This window comes from Phocoena phocoena, chromosome 8 (genome assembly GCF_963924675.1).
Source record: "Phocoena phocoena chromosome 8, mPhoPho1.1, whole genome shotgun sequence".
NCBI classification, from domain to species: Eukaryota; Metazoa; Chordata; class Mammalia; order Artiodactyla; family Phocoenidae; genus Phocoena; species Phocoena phocoena.
This window is the reverse complement of record NC_089226.1, coordinates 49,958,170-49,983,124: the sequence shown is the minus strand read 5'-3', so window position 1 is coordinate 49,983,124 and position 24,955 is coordinate 49,958,170. Positions and strand designations below refer to the sequence as shown.

The window sequence follows — 24,955 nt, the reverse complement described above, 5'->3', positions numbered from 1 at the left end:
TACATTCAAGGCTGAATACATTGAATGAGTATTCAATATTCCATTGCATGTACACTCTACATTTTGCTTATCCATATATCTGTCGATGGACACTTGGGTTTGCTTCCACTTTTTGGCTATTGTGAATAATGCTACTATGAACATGGGTGTATAGAGGTATATCTGTTTTATCTCCTCTACTTAAGTGTGAATTTTTCAATGACAAAGAGTGGGTCTCAGTCACCTCTATAGTTCTCAAGGTATCTGACACATGATGAGCACTCAATAAATACCTATCAAATAAATAAGACAGTAATCTGCTCCAAAGATGAAGTAAAAAAGTAATGATCTTCCACACACAAATTTTCAAAATGGCAGAATTACACAGCAGAAAAGCACAGTCTTTGCAGTAAGACAGTCTTGATTTCTGGTCTTGGATCTGCTTCTTCTTAGTCATGTGATCTTAGACATGTTGCTTAAGCTCTTCAGTTTCTTTATGTGGTTTTTGCCACAATTAAATACTATAACTTATGTAAAGCAGTTAGCACAGCACTTGGCACACCGTAAACTCAAAAAATGTTTGCCAATATTACTGTTATAAAATTATATAATAAAAGTAACTTATCGCACATACAAACATGCCATTTAGCTTCCTGGCCAAGATGACTTTAAAAGCAAAGAACGTACAGAATTCTGAAACCAAACAATTATGACAGGTCATAGTCAAAACAGAAAGAAACTATACAGCAGTTACAATGAATCCAGATTGGTATCACTAAACATGGAATCTTGAGCTATACAGTTGCAGTTCTGGGAGCTGGAAACTTTGTCACATCAAAGGGACAGAATTAAATGTTGTACTAAGAATCATCTCACTCAGCAAAGCAGCCTAAGATCTCATAAACGTTTTTTGTGTTTGTTTTTAATTTTCTTTTTTTAAAAGTAAATGTATTTATTTATTTATTTTTGGCTGTGTTGGGTCTTCGTTGCTGTGCGTGGGTTTTCTCTAGTTGCGGAGAGTGGGGGCTACTCTTCGTTGCAGTGCGTGGGCTTCTCATTGCAGTGGCTTCTCTTGTTGCGGAGCACGAGCTCTAGGTACGTGGGCTTCAGTAGCTGTGGCACGCGGGCTCAGTAGTTGTGGTTCACAGGCTCTAGAGCGCAGGCTCAGTAGTTGTGGCGCACGGGCTTTGTTGCTCTGTAGCATGTGGGGTCTTCCCAGACCAGGGCTCGAACCCGTGTCCCCTGCATTGGCAGGCGGATTCTTAACCACTGTGCCACCAGGGAAGTCCCTCATAAACGTTTTTTTAATCAGGATGACTTGAGAGTTTTTTTGGTGCCTGGGCTAAATCTATTTTGAATTTGATCATTCATGTTTTGAACATTTTAACAAAACGATGAAAGAAATAAATAGATCTTTATTACTATTTCAGACAGAAGTATTTATTTCGATCTGTCTCAAAGGAAATTGAGTGTCCCCACCCCACTCCCAGATCTTCTTGGACATTAATTCCTTTTGAGGTTGCTATCCAAATTTTCCAGACCAGAAACATTCCTTCCAAAGTTAGCTCTTAGAAAGTAGAGTTCTTAAATCTTAGAAGGAAAAGCTTATTCGAGTTTCTTTTTGTCTGCCAAAACAATTAACACTGCCATGGCTAATTTAAATGGCTGTCTGAGACAAAATCTGAAACTCAGTTGTGTGGTGGAGGAGAGGGAAGGGAAGAAAAAGAGAAGGTTAAGACAGAGTTGCCTGAATGCTAATATTGGCCCAAATGTGACCCTAAGGGACCATAACTCCTAACTTTCCTAGGACAATCATGACTTCATGTAAATTTAACTCTATACTGAGATGATCTGTTAAATGGATGACTAAATGTGACGATATCCATATATTTTATAAGACCTTGCAATTAATTTATAAATAAGGGTAAAAATTCTTTGTCAGACCATACGTTCCAATTTTGAAATCAGAACAATACTTTCCCCATATGCTACGTGTCAATTTTAATTTGGCTCCCAAACAACCACTAAGGGCTACTGCTGCCTTACCCACCCAGGATACCCAAATGACGTCGAGGCCTATTAGGTGAAGGGCACCAGGGTGAGACTTGAAAGGCAGGGCCCTGTTTAATCTTCACAACAACACTATGCTCTAAGTATTGATTTTAGTGATGACTGCACAACTCTGTGAATATACTAAAAAACTACTGAGTTGTATGTACAGTTTAAATGGGTGAATTGTGTGATGTGTGAATTATATCTCAATAAAGCTATTTTAAAAGTCAGCATGATAGGGCTTCCCTGGTGGCGCAGTGGTTAAGAATCCACCTGTCAATGCAGGGGACAGGGGTTCCAGCCCCGGTCTGGGAAGATCCCCATGCGGCGGAGCAACTAAGCCCGTGCACCACAACTACTGAGCCTGTGCTCTAGAGCCTGCGAGCCACAACCACTGAAGCCCGTGCGCTTAGAGCCCGTGCTCTGCAACGAGAGAAGCCTCTGCAATGAGAAGCCCAATGGAGAGTAGCCCCAGCTCACCACAACTAAAGAAAGCCCGCGTGCAGCAACAAAGACCCAACGCAGCCAAAAATAAAATAAATAATTTTTTTAAAAAATTTAAAAGGCAGCGTTATATAAAATAGTAAATCTTAAGAAAGCTCACTATGTACACACACACCCCACTCACTCCTACTGCCCTGTACCTATAATCATTCTGTCATTCTGTTATCTTATATCCTTCCAATTTCAAATGTATTTTCTTTTCTTTTTTTTTTTTTTTTTTTTTGGTACGCGGGCCTCTCACTGCTGTGGCCCCTCCCGTTGCAAAACACAGGCTCCGGACACGCAGGCTCAGCGGCCATGGCTCACGCGCCCAGCCGCACCGCAGCATGTGGGATCTTCCCGGACCGGGGCACGAACCTGTGTCCCCTGCATCGGCAGGCGGACTCTCAACCAGTGCGCCACCAGGGAAGCCCTAAAATGTATTTTCTTATCCCCACTTCTTTCACAAAGTATGCACTCTTCTACATCAGCGTTCTTCTTTTCTTCTTCTTTTTGGATCATCCTTCTTTCACTTAAAATATGCTTGGAGATCTTCGCATATCAGTACTTAGAGAAACCCTCATTTTTGTTTGTAGTTTAATAGCTTTCCCTTTTGTGAACATACCCATTTAATTAACCAGTTTCCCACTGATGCACACTTAAGGTTGTTTCCAATCATTTGCTATTAGCAACAATGATACAGTGCTTGTGGTTTTTTTTTTTTTTAATTTTTGCTGTGTTGGGTCTTCGTTTCTGTGCGAGGGCTTTCTCTAGTTGTGGCAAGCGGGGGCCACTCTTCATCGCGGTGCGCGGGCCTCTCACTATCACGGCCTCTCTTGTTGCAGAGCATAGGCTCCAGACGCGCAGGCTCAGTAGTTGTGGCTCACGGGCCTATTGCTCTGCGGCATGTGGGATCCTCCCAGACCAGGGCTCGAACCCGTGTCCCCTGCATTGGCAGGCAGATTCTCAACCACGGCGCCACCAGGGTGTGCCTTCTTTTTAACTTGGTTTTATCAGGTAACATTCTGCTCCTGGACTGTCAGGAGACAGCACCAATAGCAGGAACCACTTTAGAGTTAGTTGGAACCAGGTCTGCATCTAACCTCCTCTGCTAACTAACTACTAGCTACATGCCTCTAGGAAAGTTGCTTGTATTTTCCGAGCCCTAATTTCCTCACTTCATAAAGTGGGCAAAATTCCACCTACTTTATCAGTTTGTTTTTAGGGCTCAATGAGATAAGACTGGCTCCCACTGGCCAAACTTGGGACAATTTTTGTATCAAAAAGCATAAATATTGGGGGAGGGGAGGCAGAAGATTGGTAATGGACTATAACACATTGGGGGGAAAAGAATCCAGGAATCCAAGTGATACTAAAAAATAAAATAAAAATACAAAAATAAAAGAGGAGGGGAGCTGAAAGCTAACCTATCAGAAAAATGCCAGGAAACAAATACAGAAAAAATTCACTGCCTAAATTTTTTTTTAATAAAATAAATAAAATTTATTTATTTTATTTAAAAAAAAAGAAAAATGTCAGACTCTGACAAGTACAGGCTTCTGGTAACTGACTATACTGCTGAACTGAATGAATAAGCATTTTCAGAACTCTAATGGAAAACTGATGAATTCATAAAAGTTTTAACAAAAGATCAAGATGAAACAAAAATTAATTACATGGGACTGAGTGAACTGATGAGGATGATTATAATTTTTGTGACTTTCTGTTTGAATAATAATAAAAAAAAATCCCACAAGGACTCAGAGGCAAAAAAAAAAAACAAATCAATTTTCACTGCAAAGTAAAGGAGCTGTTACGGTGGAGGATTACTGGACTGAATGTCAATATTATGACATAGTATGAGTGTGTTTCGTGTTTGGTAATTGCAATCATTGTTGCTTTTGTTGTGGTCATCCATTTACAATGCTTGGTGTCAGTTTATTTATCTCTTGTAAAAATAAAATACAGTGTGTGTGTGTGGAAAAAGAAAAATGTCAGGAAACAAATACAGAACAGAAGAGCAAATTAGAAAATCATCCTTTAATAGATGTTAATTAACCTAGGCCAGGATTATCAATAGATGTTTAAACCACTGAATGAAAGTTTTTGAGAAACAGGATATCCAAACAATCTCAAAGTATCACCCCACAATTTTATTAATTACAAAGAGAAAAGGGTTCCTTTACAATGCAGATATCAGGCAATGTCACCTCATCCAAAATACAAACCTCACATCACCAGTGACATGACAAACTGACAGAATGTGTCACCTAATGTGATGCAAGGGGAGGGATGCAGCATCGCCTCCAGGGAATTCTTACCACGAATGTTTAATCTGAGTCTAAGAATGAGAAAACAATTAGACAAATCCAATCTACAGTCTACAAAGCAGCTGAGATCAAAATGTCAACATTATGAAAGACAAAAAAGGCAGGGAAACTTTGCTACATTAAAAGAAACTAAAGAGACACGACTACATTGTGTAAGTAATCCTTATTAGATCCTGGGTTCCCCTCCCCGCAAAACGTTATAAACGACATTGGAACAACTGGGGAAATCTGAAGAATATTATTGTTTCAATATAATGATATTGTGGTTACAGGGGAGAATGTCCTTGTTCTTTAGACATACATGCTCCCGTGCTTAGAGCTAAAGTGTGGTGTCTGCAACTCACTTTCAAATGGTTTAGAAAAAAAAAGTGTGTGTGTGAGTATGTGTGCGTGTGTGTGTGCGTAGAATGGTACAGCAAACAAATCTAGATGAAGGGTGTAAAAGTGTTCACTGTAATACTTTTGCAATTTTTCTATATGTTTGAAAATTTTCAAAATAAGTTGGGGGAAAAAAATCAAACCAAACATGTAAATCACTTGACACCCGGTAGGTGCTATGATTGTTCCCATCATGGCTTCAACTAACTCAATACATCTACAAAAAGCTCCTCCCCTGTGCCCATGGCTAAAATAAACCAAATCAGAGTAAACACCACCAGCCAGCCAGTCCTGCCTTCAGAATGCTTACACTTTTGATCAGATGGCAAGGCAAAAACAGGAAGCAGCTGGAGATGAAGTAAGGTTTCGGTTCCAGAAAATCTACCTGGGGCCTACAACTGCAAATTTTTTTTAAATTAGGTAGCTTTAAAAAACAGAACAGAACCAGTTACTTAACGTCACTAAGAATTGTTTCCTCATTTACATGGAAAAGTGAAGCTAAAATCTACCACCCAGATTGACAGAATAAGACAGCATACATAATACACCTTTGTAAAGCATATATTATTGAAGACTCTCATTAAAAGATATTAGTCTCCTAGAATAAAAGCAGAGAAGGAAAGCTCCTGGATGGTTCCACCTTTGTTTTCCTATCAGAACACCCAGCAGAAGAATTTGCATTTAGCTTATGCTCACAAATATTAGATGAAGACGTAATAATAAGATATTATGAGACAGAATGCCTAAAGAAAGTCTTTTGGGTAACAGATGCCACTGGAATTAGAGGAAAGATTAATATGAGCTGGCCCAGCCAGAGACAGCAACACCTTAACAAAAGCACATATTTATGTGCACATAAATTTGCCAAAGCCCTATTACACACATGATCTCATCTGAGCCTCACAATAATCCCCATTTTGGAGATGAATAAACTGAGGCTTGAAAAGACAAATTACCCACCTAGCACACAACTCAAATTTGTGTTTGGTCAACCCAGCCACAGAAGAACAAAAATAACTGGCTAAAAGAATGGAAATAATTCACAGCTCAGCGATCCCAGGGTCTCTGCTGGGACAGTGAGTCACTGATGGCTACTCCTAAACTCAGACCTTTTCTACAAAAAAAATGCCAAAAATCTGCCTTGGGATTGCTTCTATGGATATTCAGAAAGATGAAAAATCAGGCCTTTTTACCATGTGCTTCAGATATTAAAACAGTGGACCTTAAATTCCCCTTTCTTGTGTGGTTATGTGACGGAGATGGAGAGGAAGTGAGCAGAAGAGGTTATTTTCACTTCAAGGTTGATGGTGTCCGCATTTTAGTGAAGTTAACCTTAACTCAAAGATAAAATTTTTCTGCAGAATTTTCTGGGGTAAAACTCTTGGCTGCTTTACTATTTCAGATCACTTTTTAAACATCCTGCTGTGTTGCAGACTGGGAAATATATTTTATTTCTCTCTTCCAGAGGTTTCCATGTTATTTACATATCAACTTTTACTACAGCCATCACAAAAACCAGCAGGAACTCTTAATTCCATTTTTCCCCACTTTCTGTCCACCCATCACAAATTCCTTCCCTTAGTAAGAGAGGGTAGCCCAAGTGGCTAATGGACTTGACAAATGGCAGTGTCAAAGACTGCAATAAGAATTTTTTTTAATACTTATTTTATTTATTCTGGCTGCACCAGTCTTCGTTACGGCATGCGGGATCTAGTTCCCTGACCAGGGATTGAACCTGGGCCCCCTGCATTGGGATCTCGGAGTCCTACCCACTGGACCACCAAGGAAGTCCCTGCGATAAGAATTTAAATCAGGGGGCAATTAAAGGGAAACTGTCTGTGCCCTTTGACCCAGCATTTCTATCCCAGAAATGAATCCTACAGAAATATTCCCACAAGTTCATTACAAGAGGATGCATGCTCAAATGCTCACTGCAGCAGTGTCCAACAGCCACTGAAAAGGGCAAGTTAGAGGGACATGCAAATACATGGGGCAAATGCCTGAAATATATTAAGTAAAAGAGCAAGCAGAATACGTATTATAATAATATCATTAGCATATGTGTGGGACAAAATGACAGCCATACACATCAAAATCGCAACAGTTGACTATGGGGGGGTGGAATCAAGGGAATTTTCCCTTTGTACAGTAGTTCGTTGTATATTTCTGTAATGAATTTTGCTTAATCTTACGTTGTGTCTAGAATCAAAAAACTAATTTAAGATATATATTTATGTGCTCTTTCATGGCCTTTCCTCTTTGCAGTCAAATGCTCTACTCCTGAGTCATAGCCCTGCTTATCTTCGCTCTTCACTTTGGAAACAGCTAGCGTCCTACCTGCATTACTACCTCTAGAAATAAAGAGTGCTGGCTGTAGAAGTTTGCACTCTTAGGGAATGACAGAATCATGGTTAGAAAGGACAGAAAAGGTCACCTACAATATCTGCCAACAAATGGTATTCCAGCCCATAGGCTAATTAAATATGTGCTGTTATCAAGAAAATCACTATTTTCTGAAGCAGGCCTTGATGTCTTCTAGCTTTGCTGTGACATTCCTAAACATGACATTCAGGAACGGGCAACTGACCTGGACACCAGTATCCACAATGTGGCAGGCTAAGCAGACAGAATCATTATCACATCCAAGAAAACTAACATTGTTACACTGTCATCTCCTATGCAGCTCCCATTCAAATTTCCCCAACTGTCCCCACAATGTCCTTTATAGCTTTTTTTTTTAAGTCCAGGATCCAATCAAGGGTTGCATGTGGCATTTGGTTGTCACAGCACTTTAGTCTCTTTTAATCTAGATTAGTCCCCCACTCATTTTGTTTTGTTTTGTTTCTCTTTCATGACATTGACATTTTCGAAGATCGCAGGCCAGCTGTTTTGCAGTATGTCCCACAATCTGGACTTGCCTGATTATTTCCTCATGATTAGATTTAGGTTAAACATTTCTGGCAAGAATTCTACCTTGGCGATGTTGTGTACTTCCCATTGCATCAAGTTGTTTAGTTACACTGAGTTATCTTTTTCTTCATTGTGTCACTGTGGGTACCAAGAAAGCATCAGCCAATAAATAAAATATGTAAAATAATGTCAAAAACAGCTTCAATGAGCACCAGCTATTCCAGGCACAGTGCCAGACATTTCAAAATGTATTATCTCATTTAAACCTCATGACAATCATGCAAAGAAAGAGGCTCAAAGAGGTTAAGTCACTTGCCCAAGGACACACATGTAGTGATAGAAAAATGCACAATGCACATGTGAACTCACACACACACACACACACACACACACACACAAATGATCTCTGGGGTTCATGGTCTCCCTGAGGATCTTCCAGGGACAAGTTAAGAAGCCCTACCTTAGGGCTTCCCTGGTGGCGCAGTGGTTGAGAGCCCGCCTGCCAATGCAGGGGACACGCATCCATGCCCCAGTCCGGGAAGATCCCATGTGCCGCGGAGCGGCTGGGCCCGTGAGCCATGGCTGCTGAGCCTGCGCGTCCGGAGCCTCTGCTCGGCAACAGGAGAGGCCACAACAGTGAGAGGCCTGTGTACCGCAAAAAAAGCCCTACTACCTTAAACTAATCTTGAAGAGTCCTACCTAGCTTTCAAGGGTTGAATTCCTGTGAAGAATAAACTGAAAATAAATGATCTGTGGTCCATACAAAATTCTTCCACACTTGGAAATGTTTGGAGATGGGCCACCTTTCCACCATAGCCAAGAAAATAGGGCAATGGTTCCATAAATTATTTTAACATTCTGGTATTTGTTTGTCTTGTTTTTTTCTATTCTGCAATAAAATGAAAAAAATAGAGAATGTTTCACAAAGCTAAATATATTTTTAATTTTAAAATTATGCTCTTTCTACAACTTTTGATATAAAATGTCCTTTATTTCATGAGATAAAGCGAAGGAGGACATATTTTTTAAATATCTTTACTACAGAAAAATAACCATTGGCAACAACTCACCCAATTTTATCTTATTTTTTGTATTTTTACTTATCTATAAAATTCAAACGTCTGAAACCCATTGATCTAGGGAATTCTATACAATCAAAATTATTTTTGAGAAACTAACTGGAATAAATGAAGTTCAGCCCAAAAAGAAACCAGATCTGAAATATTTCTGAAATTTCCCTTTAAGTCAACCAAAAAACATTTCAGAAGCTTGGGTGTCCTCATTTTAATGCATTTGTTAAAACCATTTTACATTTTATATTTGCATTACTCATTGCCATCTTCCGATATGTTGCTATTTCCTGCTTTTGAATGGGCCCTTATGACTTAGATTAGTTTATTCAGTCTACAAACATTCACAGAGTCCCCAGTTTGTGCAAGGCACTCTATTAGGTGCCTGGGAACCCAGATTGGTGAGTTTTTTCTTGCCTCCATGTCTCAGGTCAAAGGTCACCAACAACTTTGTGAACACTGCTCCTCCCCCGCCAAGGAAGCACGAAAGTCCCCCTTGGGGCTGTGCTCTCCTAGCACTGCCTACAAACCTCTCTGTGTGTGATTATATGTTTATGTTCCGCTCCCTCACCTGAGCAATTTTTCCAAAGCAAATACTATCTTATTCAATGCTGTATTCCTAGCACAGTGCACGTATACCTGGTGATCAGTATAAATTAGTGGAATAAATATATCTTATGATGAGGAAACTAAAGCTCACCAAAAAAATATGACGTGTCCAAAATCATACAGCTAATAAATAAGTAGTACTCAGTCTTAGAAAGCCTCACCAGAGCTCTCTTCCATTCCACCATGCTGCATCCTACACACAGACAGGGTGAGTGAAAGATCTTAGATGTCTTCCTGGAACCTGAAACTCAATATGACCAAAAGTCCCTCCTCCTTGAAAAAACAAACAAAAATCTGGTCCCCAGCTAATGTTACCTTTCTCTTGTAAGCGGCATCTCCAGTGGCTCAAGGAAAAACTCAAGTCATCTCGACTCCCTCTTTTCCCTATACCCACATCCAATCAGTCTACAGTCTTATCACTTATAATCTTCAAACTTAGTGTCTCTCCAATCTCTTCCCTTCTGTCCTAGCCCCTGCCACCACCTTAGATCCAAGCCACCACCATCCCACACGTAGACTACAAAAATGACGTGCTACCTCATCTCACGTTCACTTTGGCTAATTCTTTCCAGTCTCTTTTCCACTTAACAGCCACCGTGATGGTTTTAACATCATTCTACCTGCATATGTAATTCATCTAGCTAAGTAAAGCCATTCACTTAAGATAAAGACCAAATTCACCTGTGGCTCAGAAAACTGCCCACTCTTTAGACTCTGTCCACCTCTCCAGCCTCATCCGTCTTCATTCTGGTCTCTCTCCCTTGCTCTGTCCCCATATACTAACCTTTTAAATCCTCATATTTATCGCTTTCCTCTGTACTTTGAACATGCAGTTGCCCTTTGTCCCCATTCTCAGCACCTCCCATTGCCATCCTAAATTACTTACACTCACCCTCCAAGTCTCTTGAAATGTCACTTCCTACAGGAAGCCTTCCCTGATTCTCCCAGACAAGGGAAGCACACCACATTAGGCACTTCTATCCCACCTTGTAGTACATCCCCCTTTGGCAGGAGCATTCATCACACCTGCAATTACTTCTCCAATGATTATCTCCCCTATTAGAACATAAGCTCCATGATGGCAGTGGAAGCGTCTCTTTTCACTGAGGTATCCAGTCCTTAGAATATAGTAGCTGCTCACCATATCTGCTGACAGAAGGACAGGCTGAGGCCATAACATCAGGCCAAGTAAACCAAGGGGAAAGGATTCTTATCCCTTTGCAAAGGATTTAAACTAAGGGAGAGGACTTCCCTGGTGGAGCAGTGGTTGAGAATCCGCCTGCCAATGCAGGGGACACAGGTTCAAGCCCTAGTCCGGGAAGATCCCACATACCGCAGAGCAACTAAGCCCATGCACAACTACTGAGCCTGCACTCTAGAGCCTGCGTGCCACAACTACTGAAGGCTGCGTGCCTAGAGCCAGTGCTCCACAACAAGAGAAGCCACTGCAATGAGAATACGTGCACTGCCACAAAGAGTAGCCCCCGCTCACCACAACTAGAGAAAGCCCGCGTGCAGCAACGAAGACCCAATGCAGCCAAAAACAAATAAATGTTTAAATAAAATAAGCGAGAAAGGAATGCACAGTTTTTCAAGGTCACAGGGATAGCAGTGATAGGGCCAAAACTAACCTTCCATTCTGCTCATTCCTCCTCCCTAAAACACTAAAAAGCCTGGGTAGGAGAGGGCACAGCTTAGAAGAAGGGATAAAAAGATGGTGAGTGAGAGGTCCAAGATGACAGCTTCTGAATCTGCCTGTCACACTAATTGCCTTCAGATGGGCAGCAGTTAGACTTTTCATGCCTAGAGAAGCACTGCCTTACACAAACATAACCACTACCACATCCTTCTCCTTAATAGGAAGTTTATAAAATAACAAACTTCTTTCTTCCACAAAGGAGAAGAAATAACAGGAGGAAAAGCTGTTGCTGCTCCAATCACCTTAAGAAAAAAAAGAAAAACCCAAATGGCTAGTTTGGCTCCTCAGCAATCAACAGGGAAGGGAGGGGAAAAGACAGCCTTCCTACCACATACTAAAGCAGGGAAAGGAAAAAAAAAAAGTATTAAATGAGGCAGAAGCCATTCGAAGTCTACTTATTCTTTGGGAATTATGAGAACATTTTGTGTAGAGCATTTAAAAGCCTTGCTAATGCATTGGCAGCTCTTAATACAGGTACCAAGGAAAGGAAAAGTGACATGAGCTCAACTGCAACAGTTAACTGTCCACGTGCTGCTGAGGCCAAACTATGTCTGTCACAGAAGCCACAAACCAGGCCAAGGGGTCAGATTCGTTGCTGTTCATCCCGCCAAGCACCAACTGCAAGAAAAAGAAAAGGCAAGGCCTCTTCAATGAGGACTCTGTAGAATAACTATTAGCACAGTCTCATTCACCCTGGAGTTTCTGGGTGAAGAAGAGAAGGGATGAGAGGGTATTCAGAGACTGGAAAGTGACTCAGAGAAAGAGATGTCATCTACTGGTGATAAGAGGGAGATATTGAAACACAGAGGAAAAATGAGAATTGCAAATGGAGAGGCAGGGAAATAAACTGGAAGAACTTCAAGAGACACAGAGGGGTGGGGAAAGGAAGGTACAGCGGGAGGGATGCTCAGCAAAGCAGACAGTAAGCAACAGAAAAACAGAGAGAGAAGCAAAGCCAAGCAGTCCATCTTTTCCCAAATCCCAAAGCTGCTCATTGCATCCCAATAAATCACTCTACCACAAAGCCCATACAATGAATTGTCCTTTGCATCCAGTAACAAGCAGCATTTAACGAAGCTTCGCCCAGCTGCAACTTTAGACACCTAAGGGTCTGAATTTAAAATGTACAAAATTGGTTCAGCAACAGAAGACAACCAGTAATGACTTTCCCCCAATGCCTGCCTTGGCTATGAAAGGTTTAGCATTTTGAAGTTAAGCATAAAACACTCTGGCATTTCTCCTTTTGACATTCCAAGAGGGGGTGTGGTTGACCCCAGGTCCATTCATTTCCAAGGTTGTAGATCTCTCAGCTAAGACTGGCCCCATCTGTTCTGGAGTCAGCCAGCTGTTTATTTCAAAATAACATATTTATTGTACTAATCATCCTACTAACTCTTACAAGAAGAGAGCCAATATCATACGGGTCGAAGTGCTCTCTGTCTTGTTAAACATGTCAGTTTGTTTAAAAACCAAAACCAAAAAGCAAAAAAACCTCTACTATCCTCCTCGGTTTCCACCTCCAAGATCACTCTTCCATGCGTACCTTTCAGTAACGGCAAATGAAGGTTAATGGCGCTTCTAACTTTTCCTTTCCCTAATGCTTTAAAATGAACCGGAGTGTACCTAATGATCCCTTCTCCAAACCGTTATTTGTGACTGGTGACTGTGCCTCAGGAAACGGCAGCTCATTATGGTACCATTGTCAGTGGTAAGGAGCCTATTGCACTGTAATTTAAAACACTAACACAAGCACAAATCTGTCGGCTCCACTTCCAAACAATCCTGAAATCCTGCAGTTAGGAGAAGAAAAACACTTAACAAAAATGCTGCATCTAGAAGCCCAAGAGAACCTTCACCAGACACGTGAAATGTTTCTGACAGGCACAGAGTGCACCATTAAAGGACACTGTCACCTCAGATCAGCAGAAAAAGCGAGACAAACGACGTAGACACACATACACATAAAATAAAGCCCCACAAAACTTAACCTACTCAGAAGCACGCTCATCTTAAAAATGAATAGTGTGTGCTCGCCCAAGTGACATGAAATGTTCCAAAGTAGTGCGACCACATTAAATCACTGTCTCCATTTCTCCCCACGCATCACCCCTTCCCACTCAAATCTCAGCATTCGGGCCGTGTGTGACAGGACTGCAGTCCCCCAACCTCTGCCTTCCTCTGATTTTCCAAGAGCACTTCCCAACGTCCTCCGCAGCCCAGCCCCCTCTCCCAGACTCCAAAAAGGTTGAGGGGAGTTGCGACTAGGGAACTGGCAGGCATAGGTCCTCCGGCGGGGGAAGGTTGCTGGAGTTGTTCTTTGCAGTGACCCAAATTGCACAGAGCTTTTCGCTTAGCAGCGTTTGCGAGCACCTCCCCAATCCTCCCGCCCCCATCTTCCCAAAAGAAAGCCTTGAGAACTAAGCGGGAGGAATAACTTGGTAAGAATCATTTGAATAAATCACTTCAACTCACCTGGTTTGGGATTTTTCTCCCCACCCCAGGCATAAACAGAAAGGATGTGCGAATGAGTCACGCACGCAAGGGAAGGTGTTGCGATGTCCTAAGTCCAAGGGCTGAAGTCAGTCCCTGCCCTGGTGCTGCTGCTACTCTTAGCTCAGCTGGAGCGAGCGGCAATCGCAAGCCTAGCAGCAGCAGGGGGGTGGATAGACCTTAGCACAATGAATGCAGTGGGGTTTTTGCAATGACATCATCCCTCTGTCCAAAAGGCCCCAATAGCCATGCTCAGGGTGCGGTGCATTCTGGGAATTGTAGTCTTCTCAAGGGCTGGCGGGGACACCGAGGCTGTTGCCGGAACTACAAAGCCCAAAATGCGCCAAGGTCGGACGCGCCCAGAGCGGGCAAAGGGAGCGAAGGGGACTCGGCCGCCATGTTAGGAGTGCTAGGACGTTTCTGCGGAGCTGGCCGAGGTTTTAGGGAACGCGGGAGCCGAGTGGTGGTGCAGAGGGGACGGTGAGGAGGAGGACAACGTGGTCGGAGAGCCTGGGTTCCAAACCTGGGCACCGGGGGATGGAGGCGGCATCTGGGGACTGAGTAGGACGCGTCTGGCTGGTGGCGGCATGAGAGACCGAGTGGGCCTTGACCTCACGGTCTTGCAGGGGTTGCGGAGGCCCTCTACTCCTCTTGCTCCATTTTATAACTAAGGAATTGAGGGAGTCAGTTTACTCCTGGTCTCAGAGCATCATTGAGACTCGCTAACAGGATAGTCGGAGGGGTTGTGAATTTTGGGGAGTGCGGAGACCCCGGGTGGCGATTCTGTCGCCTTTGGTCGGAGAAGCTTTCACCTAACGGAGTTGGGCTCTCCCTCCCAAATTTATTTTTATCTTCTTGTCATTCATTTTTCAACCATCCTTACCCTTTCCCAGGGTGTCGTACTCTCATTGGTTTTTCATACAGCAATGATTTGCAAAAGGTTCCAAAGAAATCGATGTTGGAAGGGAGCTAAGGTGGAAGGGAACGGTGCTTTGGCCCCGAAATAAAGAAAAGACAAGAAGAGTCCTACAGGACTAACACACCCGGTTTAAAACGACATCTTCATACCTGCCAACGAAAGCAGGGAGATGTTGAAAGGGAATATTGATGATAGACCGATTGGCGGCTGGCTATTGGTTCCGGAGTAACTGGGATTCTTGAATAAACCTAGAGCGTTATGCTAAAAATACTGCGGAGACGGGATCTTCAGTAGCATGGATCACGGACTTATTTAAAAAATACATTTAGTGTTTAATTTGTGGAACTCCATATATACGACCACTTTAGGAACTAATTTTCTCTTAAACTAGGTAGCTGAAACCGAAGTCATTGGTCTTTAAGTTGTTTTGCCCAGTATTTCAAATGGACTGTTTTTTTCCCGATTGTGTTACTAAAACAATGCTGTGTGTTTTTTCTTTTTCAGAGTCTGTCTACACTATGAAAAGATGGGAAATTTATTTCTTCCTGAGGGTGTCCGAAGGGCTAAAAATGCCGATATATTTATGCTGTTTTTCTCCTTTCCTTTTGTGTATTATCCTGAAAAACAAAATTAACTGACACTTTGGGTCATTAAGGGTATGCACTTCACTTGTTAGGAGTTAAAATTATAGCTGATAAATGGATTATCGTATCAAGGAAAGACTAGGCAGAGTGATTATAAACGACAAAATGATGGTCCAAAAACATGTCTCAAATGTATGCAGATGATAACTACAAAAACAGTTTTATAAAGAATCATCTTATATATGTCATGTTTCTGGGAACAAGGCAGATGAGTGGCTTTGTTTCATTTTTAAACAAAGGTAGTATGTATTGGCCTCACTTATCCATGGATACAACAATGGGAAGAGCTTATGAAATTGTTCAGAAATACCTTCTTTGCAAATAATGTTGGTAAGTATAGGAAAAGGTACAGAATGTTTACTGTTTTCTTTCTGATCATCAGTATAACTATAGATGTGTTTTAAGCATAATAGAGATGAAATAGACTGAACAGGTTTACATTTAGGCTTAGTTTCAAACTCTTACAAATTATTCTTAGGGCTTGGTGATTCAGGGGTGGTATTGTGTCTTATATGAACTTATGTTGTTCATTTTATAATACTTCTTTATGTAAGCAATAACCTCAATTTGAGTTACTATGGAAGACAAATGGCGGGGGGTTGGGGGGAGAGGGACCCAGCAGATTTCACAGAAATACCGTATGTGAGAAATGAGACCTGTATAATGTAGTGATTTCTATAATTTATCATGTGATTGGGTAGTTAGAAATTTTTCCAGCCTTATATCCAATGGACATCTAACCATAAAGAAATGAAACAAGTCAAGTTACTATCTCAAAAAACAACTCCATGACCCTTAACTTTTAGAAAAAAAAATTATGTACTCTGTGTAGAAATTTCATTTAAAAAATTAGTATTAGAGGAATTGATGATGCCAGCTTCTGAAAGAATAACCTCAGTGTCCCAGAGGAAAAACTGGGTTAGAAAGCTGAAAAGTGGAATTAGGAATGCCTTAAGTAAATAAAGACATCTACCTTCTTTTTCTGTCAAAAGGGAATTAGGACATTGATTTATATTATAATTATAGGTAGTTCATTAAAGAGTATTGAGTTAGTTGCTATTATATCAAGGGTTTTTTCAACAGGGTCAAGTGTCTGGACCACCTGTAGAACTCTAGAAATGTGTAACTTTTGCCCACCATTCACCCAGCTGAATTATTGTCCAGGGTTGTAACCAGCTGCTGTATATTTTTAAAACACTAGAGGTGAGTGCACAGGGGTGGGGTAGAGCAGCCTTCCACATCCCATACTTGTGGTTTTTTGTGGTGTGTCACACAAGTAATAACAAAGTTTTGGCAAGGATTTTAGGTTTATTACTAAATATATTCATAAATGAATTTTGAAGATGTGTAGATGACCTAGGGATCAATTTATGTGTGGTGTGGAGGAGGGGACATCAATTTTAGCTTTAAGAATACCACAATATCCTGACTTCCTGGATATTTCTTTTTTTTTTTTTTTTTTTTTTTTTGCTGTACGCAGGCCTCTCACTGTTGTGGCCTCTCCCGTTGCGGAGCACAGGCTCTGGACGCACAGGCTCAGCGGCCATGGCTCACAGGCCCAGCCGCTCCGCGGCATGTGGGATCTTCCTGGACCGGGGCATGAACCCCCCTCCCCTGCATCGGCAGGCGGACTCTCAACCACTGCGCCACCAGGGAAGCCCTGGATATTTCTTAGAGTGAGGGTTCAGTCTAATACGAAGAAAGTCTGATCATAAGAGACACTTAACCAGTAAGGGCTCAAAGCTATGACGGAATTATGGTAAAGTTACTCATATTTAAAAGAAACTGAAGTATGTAGACAGAGGCAAAAAGATATTAGAATTTTCTGAAAATAATTTTTCTTTAACTCCTTGCCCTAAATCCTAATTTTTTTAAATTATTGATGTTATTGTAGTATTCTTAGTATTTGGGTACATGATATATAAGAGTATCTTTTTTTTAGCTCAAAATTCTTTGACTCATTACTACATTTGTGATCTTTTCATTCAAAGTCATGTAACATTCTTTCATTCATATCTGCTAAAGGATAAAGACAAGACAAAGAGAACAAGCATATGAAAATTTTAAAGCAGCCCCAAGAGTCAAACTCAATAAGTCTTCTTTCAGAGGAGGGAGGTCCTCTTGGAGATGGTATATGAAGACTGACTTTAGTGTGTTGGACAGTAATATTAGTGGCCTTTCTGGACTCCTGTTGTTCAGTTTTAAATTTATCTTGAATAGCTTGCTAATTTTTTACAGAAATTCATAACATTCTAAGCCTCAGTGGTAATAGCAGCCTTATGGGGGTGATGGTTAGGATTAAACAAAGTTATGTAAAGCATTTAGCAGAGGACTTTGGAACATGTAAGTTTCTTGTGGATTTTTTATATTTTTAAAAAGTAGTCTCAAAGTACTTAGGACCCAAGGACAGGGATTACCTCAGCTGAACACTTCGCAATTTGTTGATAAGTCAAACTTGTATGACCAAATTGTTAGGAAAATACAGTTCCAGTTTTTCCTTTGATAAAGTGATGATATAGGGCAACAGTTTTTTTCAGCCCATACCACGTAAGGAATGTAAAATTCTTGTAATTGAGATCGTGTTAGTGCCTGGGGTGGCTGAAGTCAAAAAAATTACAATAAAATTTTGTTTGTGTTCTTGTATAGTTTGAAAAATCCCAACAGTTGATTATGAAAATTAGGCCCTGTCTTTACTGAGGATCAGTGTAGTTAATTAATTCTGTAAAAGATGATGTCCTAAATTATGAAAAATGTTAGAATTGTTTCATGCCTTCAAAGTTCTAAAATGCTTTTATATTTTAAGCTATGAAATTTGAGAGAACAGCCGTCAGTTATGTTGTCCACCTGTCTGTGTCTCTTCCAAAATAGAATCAATTTTCTTAGCATTCTCAGAAATGAAATGCCGGCAACCCAAAGGTGATGTATACCCAGCAGTTACAGTAAGAATTATTTTAAGCTGATCACAGAATTGAGACAAGCAAACTTAAGGGGGAAAATGAAAAACATTTAACCAAAAATTATCTTTATATTATAATTATTATAATTATAGCTTTATATTGAGTTAAATGTTTTCAACAGCGTGTATTTTTAAAGTAGACACAGATGAGCCTGTTATACAGGGTTCAGCAGTTGTAGTTTCTCCAGGGAAGATCTTTAACTCATTCAGCAAATTTCAATGTTTCGTATTTTAAGCATTTTACTTTAACAACATTCAGAAAACTAAAACGTATGTTTTCTAGTCTTGTTTAGTTGACCCACTGTTGGTTTGTAACAAGTTGGCATAATTTTACCTGCTGGGTTTAATATGCCACAAAAGGTATACGTAGTAAATATAAATATCCCAATGTCAGGATGTAAAATCAAGATGCTCATAGCTAATGATTAACCAGAAAAGTGAGCCCTCTATCCTATGATTTTTTATTTCTCAGTTTTTAATAGGTTTGGATAATTAAAGTGGCACTAGAAAAACATTTCTTTGCAAGAATATGAAGATGAACTTAATCCAATATCAATATGTTCATGAATATAGCCACTTAAGGAAAGTGCAGAGATATACAATTGTAAGCAATTAATGTACAGTAAGTTGGTACATATTCATAATTCTTAATTTGATATGTACTATTTGATGGTGATGTATGTTATTGAACTTGCTGTAAAAATTAGTCCTCAGTGAGTTCTGTCTTAAAACATTTTAGGAAATGTTCGTCAGAGTCACCCTCTTTATACCTAAGTCATGATTTGATGAATTTGGCACATAGGTGCTTGTAAATGGAACAGCTTGGAGACTTTTGAGCTACTCCGCCACCATAAGATAAAGTTCAGTAACCATAACCCTTAGCATAACCTAAATGATAATATTTTTTCACCTTTGAGCCAAAATAAAACTCAGCTTTCCTCCTTCCTTACCCTGCACCACCAGACTTTTAGTCCATTAATGTAGTATTAAGTGGGATCTTTCATAGTTTCTTGGCAGTTGTCCCCATTGAACTGGACAGCATTTATGCTGTTGGCTCGGTGTTAGCATATGTAGAGCCATTTTCTTGTGAATGTTTCATAATATCTTATATACAAGACAGAAAAACTATAGAAAAACTTATTTTTTAAACATGATGAAATAAAGCAGTTGCCTAAGTGGTGATGTACAAAAGTATACAATTGCAAATAACGTTAACATAGTAGAGTACTTCATTACAATTGCTAAGCTGCAACTAAACGTCTTACGTAAGTGTGATATAAATGACGTTTACCAGTCCTATACTATTTCAGTGAAATACTTTCCTAATAGGATGGTACAGCGTTTACTCTGTCCCAAAAATTGAGAATGCAGTGAAAATTAAGTACTTTTTTGTTTGTTTTTTGTATTTCAAATCGGCAGATGTTTATTGAGCATCTACTATGTACAAGAAAGCTACTTTTCTAATACTGCAATGGATTAAAACAAATCTGAAATACAGTTCCTTCCACCAAAAACTCCATCAAAAAACGTAAGATACCTCTGAAGTAATCAACACAGTTCTATATGTGTTTGCAATACCCTTTGGGGAATTAAGCAACATTTACTAAACACCTAAGCATATCAGAGTGATCTGTTAGCAAGCATTCTAAACAGAACGATCTGAAATATTAAAGTAACAACGCAGAACTGACAAATATTAGTCTATTAACAAAGATTAGATGAATGAATAAAGAAATCCATACGAACTACTAAAAGGAAGGCTTCAAAGGTGCTTCAGAGGAGATGGATTTTCTTCTTGGCTAAATAAAACATGATAGAAATGCTGGTCCTTTTCTGGGGTTCGGCTTACTAAAAAGCCTATACTTGGAGTTTATGACGTTTTTCTTTGAGCTCGGGATATTAAAGTTGCAAAGGTTGGAGAGTTCTGATGTAAAGCCTGAGGACAGCTAGGTGGATTGGTTGAAATCTGGTTCCTGAGATGAAGGGACAGAAATGTGTGCTGTTCTGGGCCCAGCATGGGTAACACATCTGTAGGAAGAAAATTGGCCTGGAAGGCAAGAAACCTTGGTTGAAAAGTTGACTTTGGTACTAACCTGCAGTCTCAGTTTTTTAAAGGTCATTTGAAATCTAAGTACATGAAGTACTGTTTTTGATGATGAACTTTACATTTATTTATTTTACATTTGGCAAGCTCAATGGAAGAACCTCCATTTCAACTCTGCTTTGTTTACTCTTTGTATCTTTAATATTGGGTATTATGCCTCTTGAGTTTCAGTCCCATGACTATTCTGTTTTCAGTATTCATGTTTTTGTCTTTCTAAAATTTTTTGCTTCTTTGTTTCTTACTAGTCCTGAGATAATTTATGAGCAATTATTGTAGCATTTCATCTGGCAGTGTATTTGCCTAAGATGGGTTGCTGGATTTTCTTGTTTTCCGGATAAACTCTGCACTCTCGTCTTTCTCATTCTTGGAATCCGTTTTGCATTCGTTGCAGTTCTGGGTTCTTGTATGGAAATTCTAATATTTATGGAGTACTGAGAGCAAGCCAGATTTCAGGAGTTTATGGAGTGAGTGAAAGGAATGGGGAAAGAAGTAAGCACTGCATGTAGATAATTTTTAAGAAGTTTGGCTCCAGGGCTTCCCTGGTGGCACAGTGGTTGAGAGTCCGCCTGCCGATGCAGGGGACACGTGTTTGTGCCCAGGTCCGGGAGGGTCGCACATGCCGCGGAGCGGCTGGGCCCGTGAGCCATGGCCGCTGAGCCTGCGCGTCCGGAGCCTGTGCTCTGCAACAGGAGAGGCCACAACGGTGAGAGGCCCGCGTATCGGGGAAAAAAAAAAAAAAAGTTTGGCTCCAAAAGAGGTAAGAAAGAAGAGTTTACAGAGGGCATGTGGGATTGAAAGGGGTTTGTATTTAAATCTTCCTACTTCAGGGTCAAAATCACATTCTACTTCACGCGGTCTGATCATTTCCCAAAGGAATCAGGACTTAAAATTCTACCTTGCCCTGAAATCAGGCCAGGGGGAGAGGAGGAAGAGCTCTGAAGTATTTTTGTGATTTTTTTTTTTTTTTGTACATAATACTCAGTGCTTTTCATTTGATTTGATTATTTTTCCTTCCCAGTTTTCAGGTCTTTTCATTTAACCTAACTTGTACTCCAAGAATAGTGGTTTTTATCACAGTTCCAAAAAAAGCATAGCAATGACCATGAGCCTCAGCTTCTTTTGAAAAATGCCTTGTTCTAAAAGGTGGTGTCTGCCCTTTATACCTATATCATTAATTCTTCCTAGCTAGACTGACTGGGATGATCTTCACAACCACTTTTAGAAAAAATGGTGCTCAGTTGAACCAGGAGGTTAGACTTGAACAAGACATGTCTGTTTCTTGTCCAGCTAAGATTTTATCAATGTACATTAACCTAAAGGAGGAGAAATCTGAGATAGTCAAATTGTTTAGATTACTTAAATGAGGAGGGTATAACTGTCACAAGGAGAGAAAAGCAACTAACACCTTAGGGCAACCAGGCCCTCCACAAAAGTGGAAAATACAATTCTGACTGATACGAACTAAATTTTCCATAACCTGTACTCACTCTCATCCCATTACCCAGTAACGTAAATGAGCTGCTGTTTCTCTCTGGGAGTTTAACTGGCAGAATAAATGGAAAGATGTCAGCAAAAGAAGGAAGCAGGTAAGACAGATAAGATTTTGTATAATCAAAAAATATATCAAAGGTGTTGGTTATTACTAGATCTTGGCACAGTAACCCAGGTTTCATTGCTTTCCATGAGATGTACCAGAAGAAATAACCTGAGGTATTTCCATGAAAAGAGAAACTTTGGGCTACCCGTGAATTGCTCTGCTATAAGTTACATTTTGGATTGCAGTGCATAGTGCAAGCCTCCATACATCCAGCAAGATGCCCCATTTTAGACTAAAACTTGACTGTCCAGACTAATAACCTATTTCTAACAAATTTAAGACTATCTCATAGTCTCCCACCTCTTCAACCATCTGGAGAGAGGAAAAGATAAAACAGCGTTACTTGAGTAATTGTCATGGGCCCAAAGTTATACCCAGATTCAGAAAGTTATTGGACACCCCTGTTTACTGCTGAGTTGTTTATTTAGGGTGTTACTTATTTAATTGTTAATTACTAATACCTGCTCAGTGGTCTGATGAAGATAAACTTCATATAGGCTGTTAATTTACATACCTGAACCCATTCTGCCTTTCAGTAATCTGAGTAGAAACTTAAAAGTTATGTGTAACACATCGTAGCTTGAGAGAACCCTAAATTTGCAGAATATATCTTGATACTGTGTAAAGTTCACTTAAAATGTACTTAACAGTTCAAATAACTGGGAAGTAATTCCTCTGATAACACTGGCAAGGACATGCTATTAAAATATTTTTGTGCTAGTTGAAGTCAAAATAGACCTACAACCTGTCACGTTGTATTTGTGTATATTATGCATTATGATGGTTAAATCCACTTAAGATCATCACCATAGGATCATGAGAAGTTGATTTAGTAGTTGAGAGTATGAGCATTAGCAATGGAAAGACCTGGGTTTGAATCTCAGTACTTACCTGATTTGGGGTATATTCATCAGTCTGAGACTTTGAATCCTATAAAAATAGTATTTGTCAGCTTCATTGAGTTTTCCGAAGAATTAAGAAAATAATATGAAATTTAATAAGCTCTCAAAAGGCAGTATAGTGTAGTGGCTTAGAGCATAGTCTCAGCCAGTCAGCCTGGGTTGAAGTCACACTTCTGCACATTGTGTTGACTTTGAGCAAGTTATTTAACTCTGCCTCAGCTTCCATCTGTGCAGTGGGAATAGTACCTCCCTCATTGGCTTGCTGTGAGAATTGAATGCATGTATAAAGCAGTGTCGCCTGTGAGATCACTTTTGAGGCAAAAACTAGTTTTTTGCAAATCTACTCACCGTGTATTAGGATTCACTGAAAGTACATATATCCTTCAAAGTTAAACCATTTTTAATCATGAAGAGTATGATTCTCTCTGCTTTAGATGTTATAAGTTAATGCCCCATCAGTTTTAACAGTTTACCAAATACCTAGCTTAGTAAATGATACTTCATACGCTATATATTTTATGCATAACATATGATATTCATACCATAATTCATAATTAACAGGGATTCTATCACAGTTTAAAGATTGAGAAGATAAGGAAAGTATTGTCTAAAATAAAACCATTTTCAGGGTTTGGTCTGCGATACCTGAAGTGAGTTCAATCTTTATGGTTCACTTTAAGAATGTTAGGTCTGTAAGACCTTACAAAGGCATAGCTTGAAAGAACTGCCTTTGAGTCAGGCCTGGGTTCTGGATTTCTGGTCTAATAAGCTAGGAAGTAAGGTATCAGCTTAGGCAAATTAACTTTTGAATCTGTTTCTTTATCTTTAAAAATACAGTAACATTTAACATAGAACACCAGATACATAGGGTTTTTTTGTTTTTTTGGCCACGTACCACATGGCATGTAGGATCTTAGTTCCCTGACCAGGGATCAAACCCACACCCCCTGCAGTGGAAGCACAGAGTCTTAATTACTACACCACTAGGAAGTCCCTGGGGACCTGTATTTTTAGGGCACTCACCATGTGATTTCCTCTTCACCTAGTTTTACTTGAAAGCACCGTGGTAAATTAACTTGCCAAAGTCAGGCCTCAATACATAGGCCCCCTCTCATTTTTGTGTTCCTAACTACTTTCCATTGTGCTCACTATTTCTTATTGCTGCAATTCCAAGACACAGTTGCCAAAACTTTTTAAATGTTTCTTTGTAGGTATGTTCAATGAAGAATGTAATCCAGCCACATCAAGTATTGCTTAATTCAGATGTATAAAGTTTATTTTAGGGAAATGAACAAATTATATGATCCATGTCTTCATCTAAAGCATTTGATTTAAAAATTTTGAATAAGAAGCAGCCCTACCATATCCTATTATAGACATCCAGGGTGTCAGTATTTGGGGATAGGGGGTACTGGTTCAACCAGTTCTAAATCCATTTATTTCATTCTGTACATATGTATTGATTAGTTACCAAGTGAGAGGCTGTGGAGGTACAAAGATTACTATGACCCTTTAGACCATTAGACTCAACCTTTTACTGTCATGTACCCCTTGGTTAATCTAGTGAAGTCTATGGATCACTTTTCAGAAAAGTTTTTAAACATAAAATACAGGGCTTCCCTGGTGGCGCAGTGGTTAAGAGTCCGCCTGCTGTTGCAGGGGACACAGGTTCGTGCCCCGGTCCGGGAAGATCCCACATGCCGCAGAGCGGCTAGGCCCATGAGCCATGGCCGCTGAGCCTGAGCGTCTGGAGCCTGTGGTCCGCAACGGGAGAGGCCACAACAGTGAGAGGCCCACGTACCGCATAAAAAAAAAAAAAAAAAGCATAAAATA

At 40.1% G+C, this 24,955-nt stretch overlaps 1 protein-coding gene across 1 annotated transcript in view; it reads right to left on the bottom strand.

Moving 5' to 3' along the window:
• RAB30 (RAB30, member RAS oncogene family) overlaps positions 1-14,165 on the bottom strand; it is a 76,305-nt gene extending 62,140 nt beyond the window's left edge. The window contains exon 1 of the mRNA XM_065882539.1: positions 13,983-14,165. The gene's annotated coding sequence lies outside the window, so the exon portion shown is untranslated. The remainder of the gene's footprint in view (positions 1-13,982) is intronic.
• Between the last annotated feature and the right edge of the window lie 10,790 nt (positions 14,166-24,955).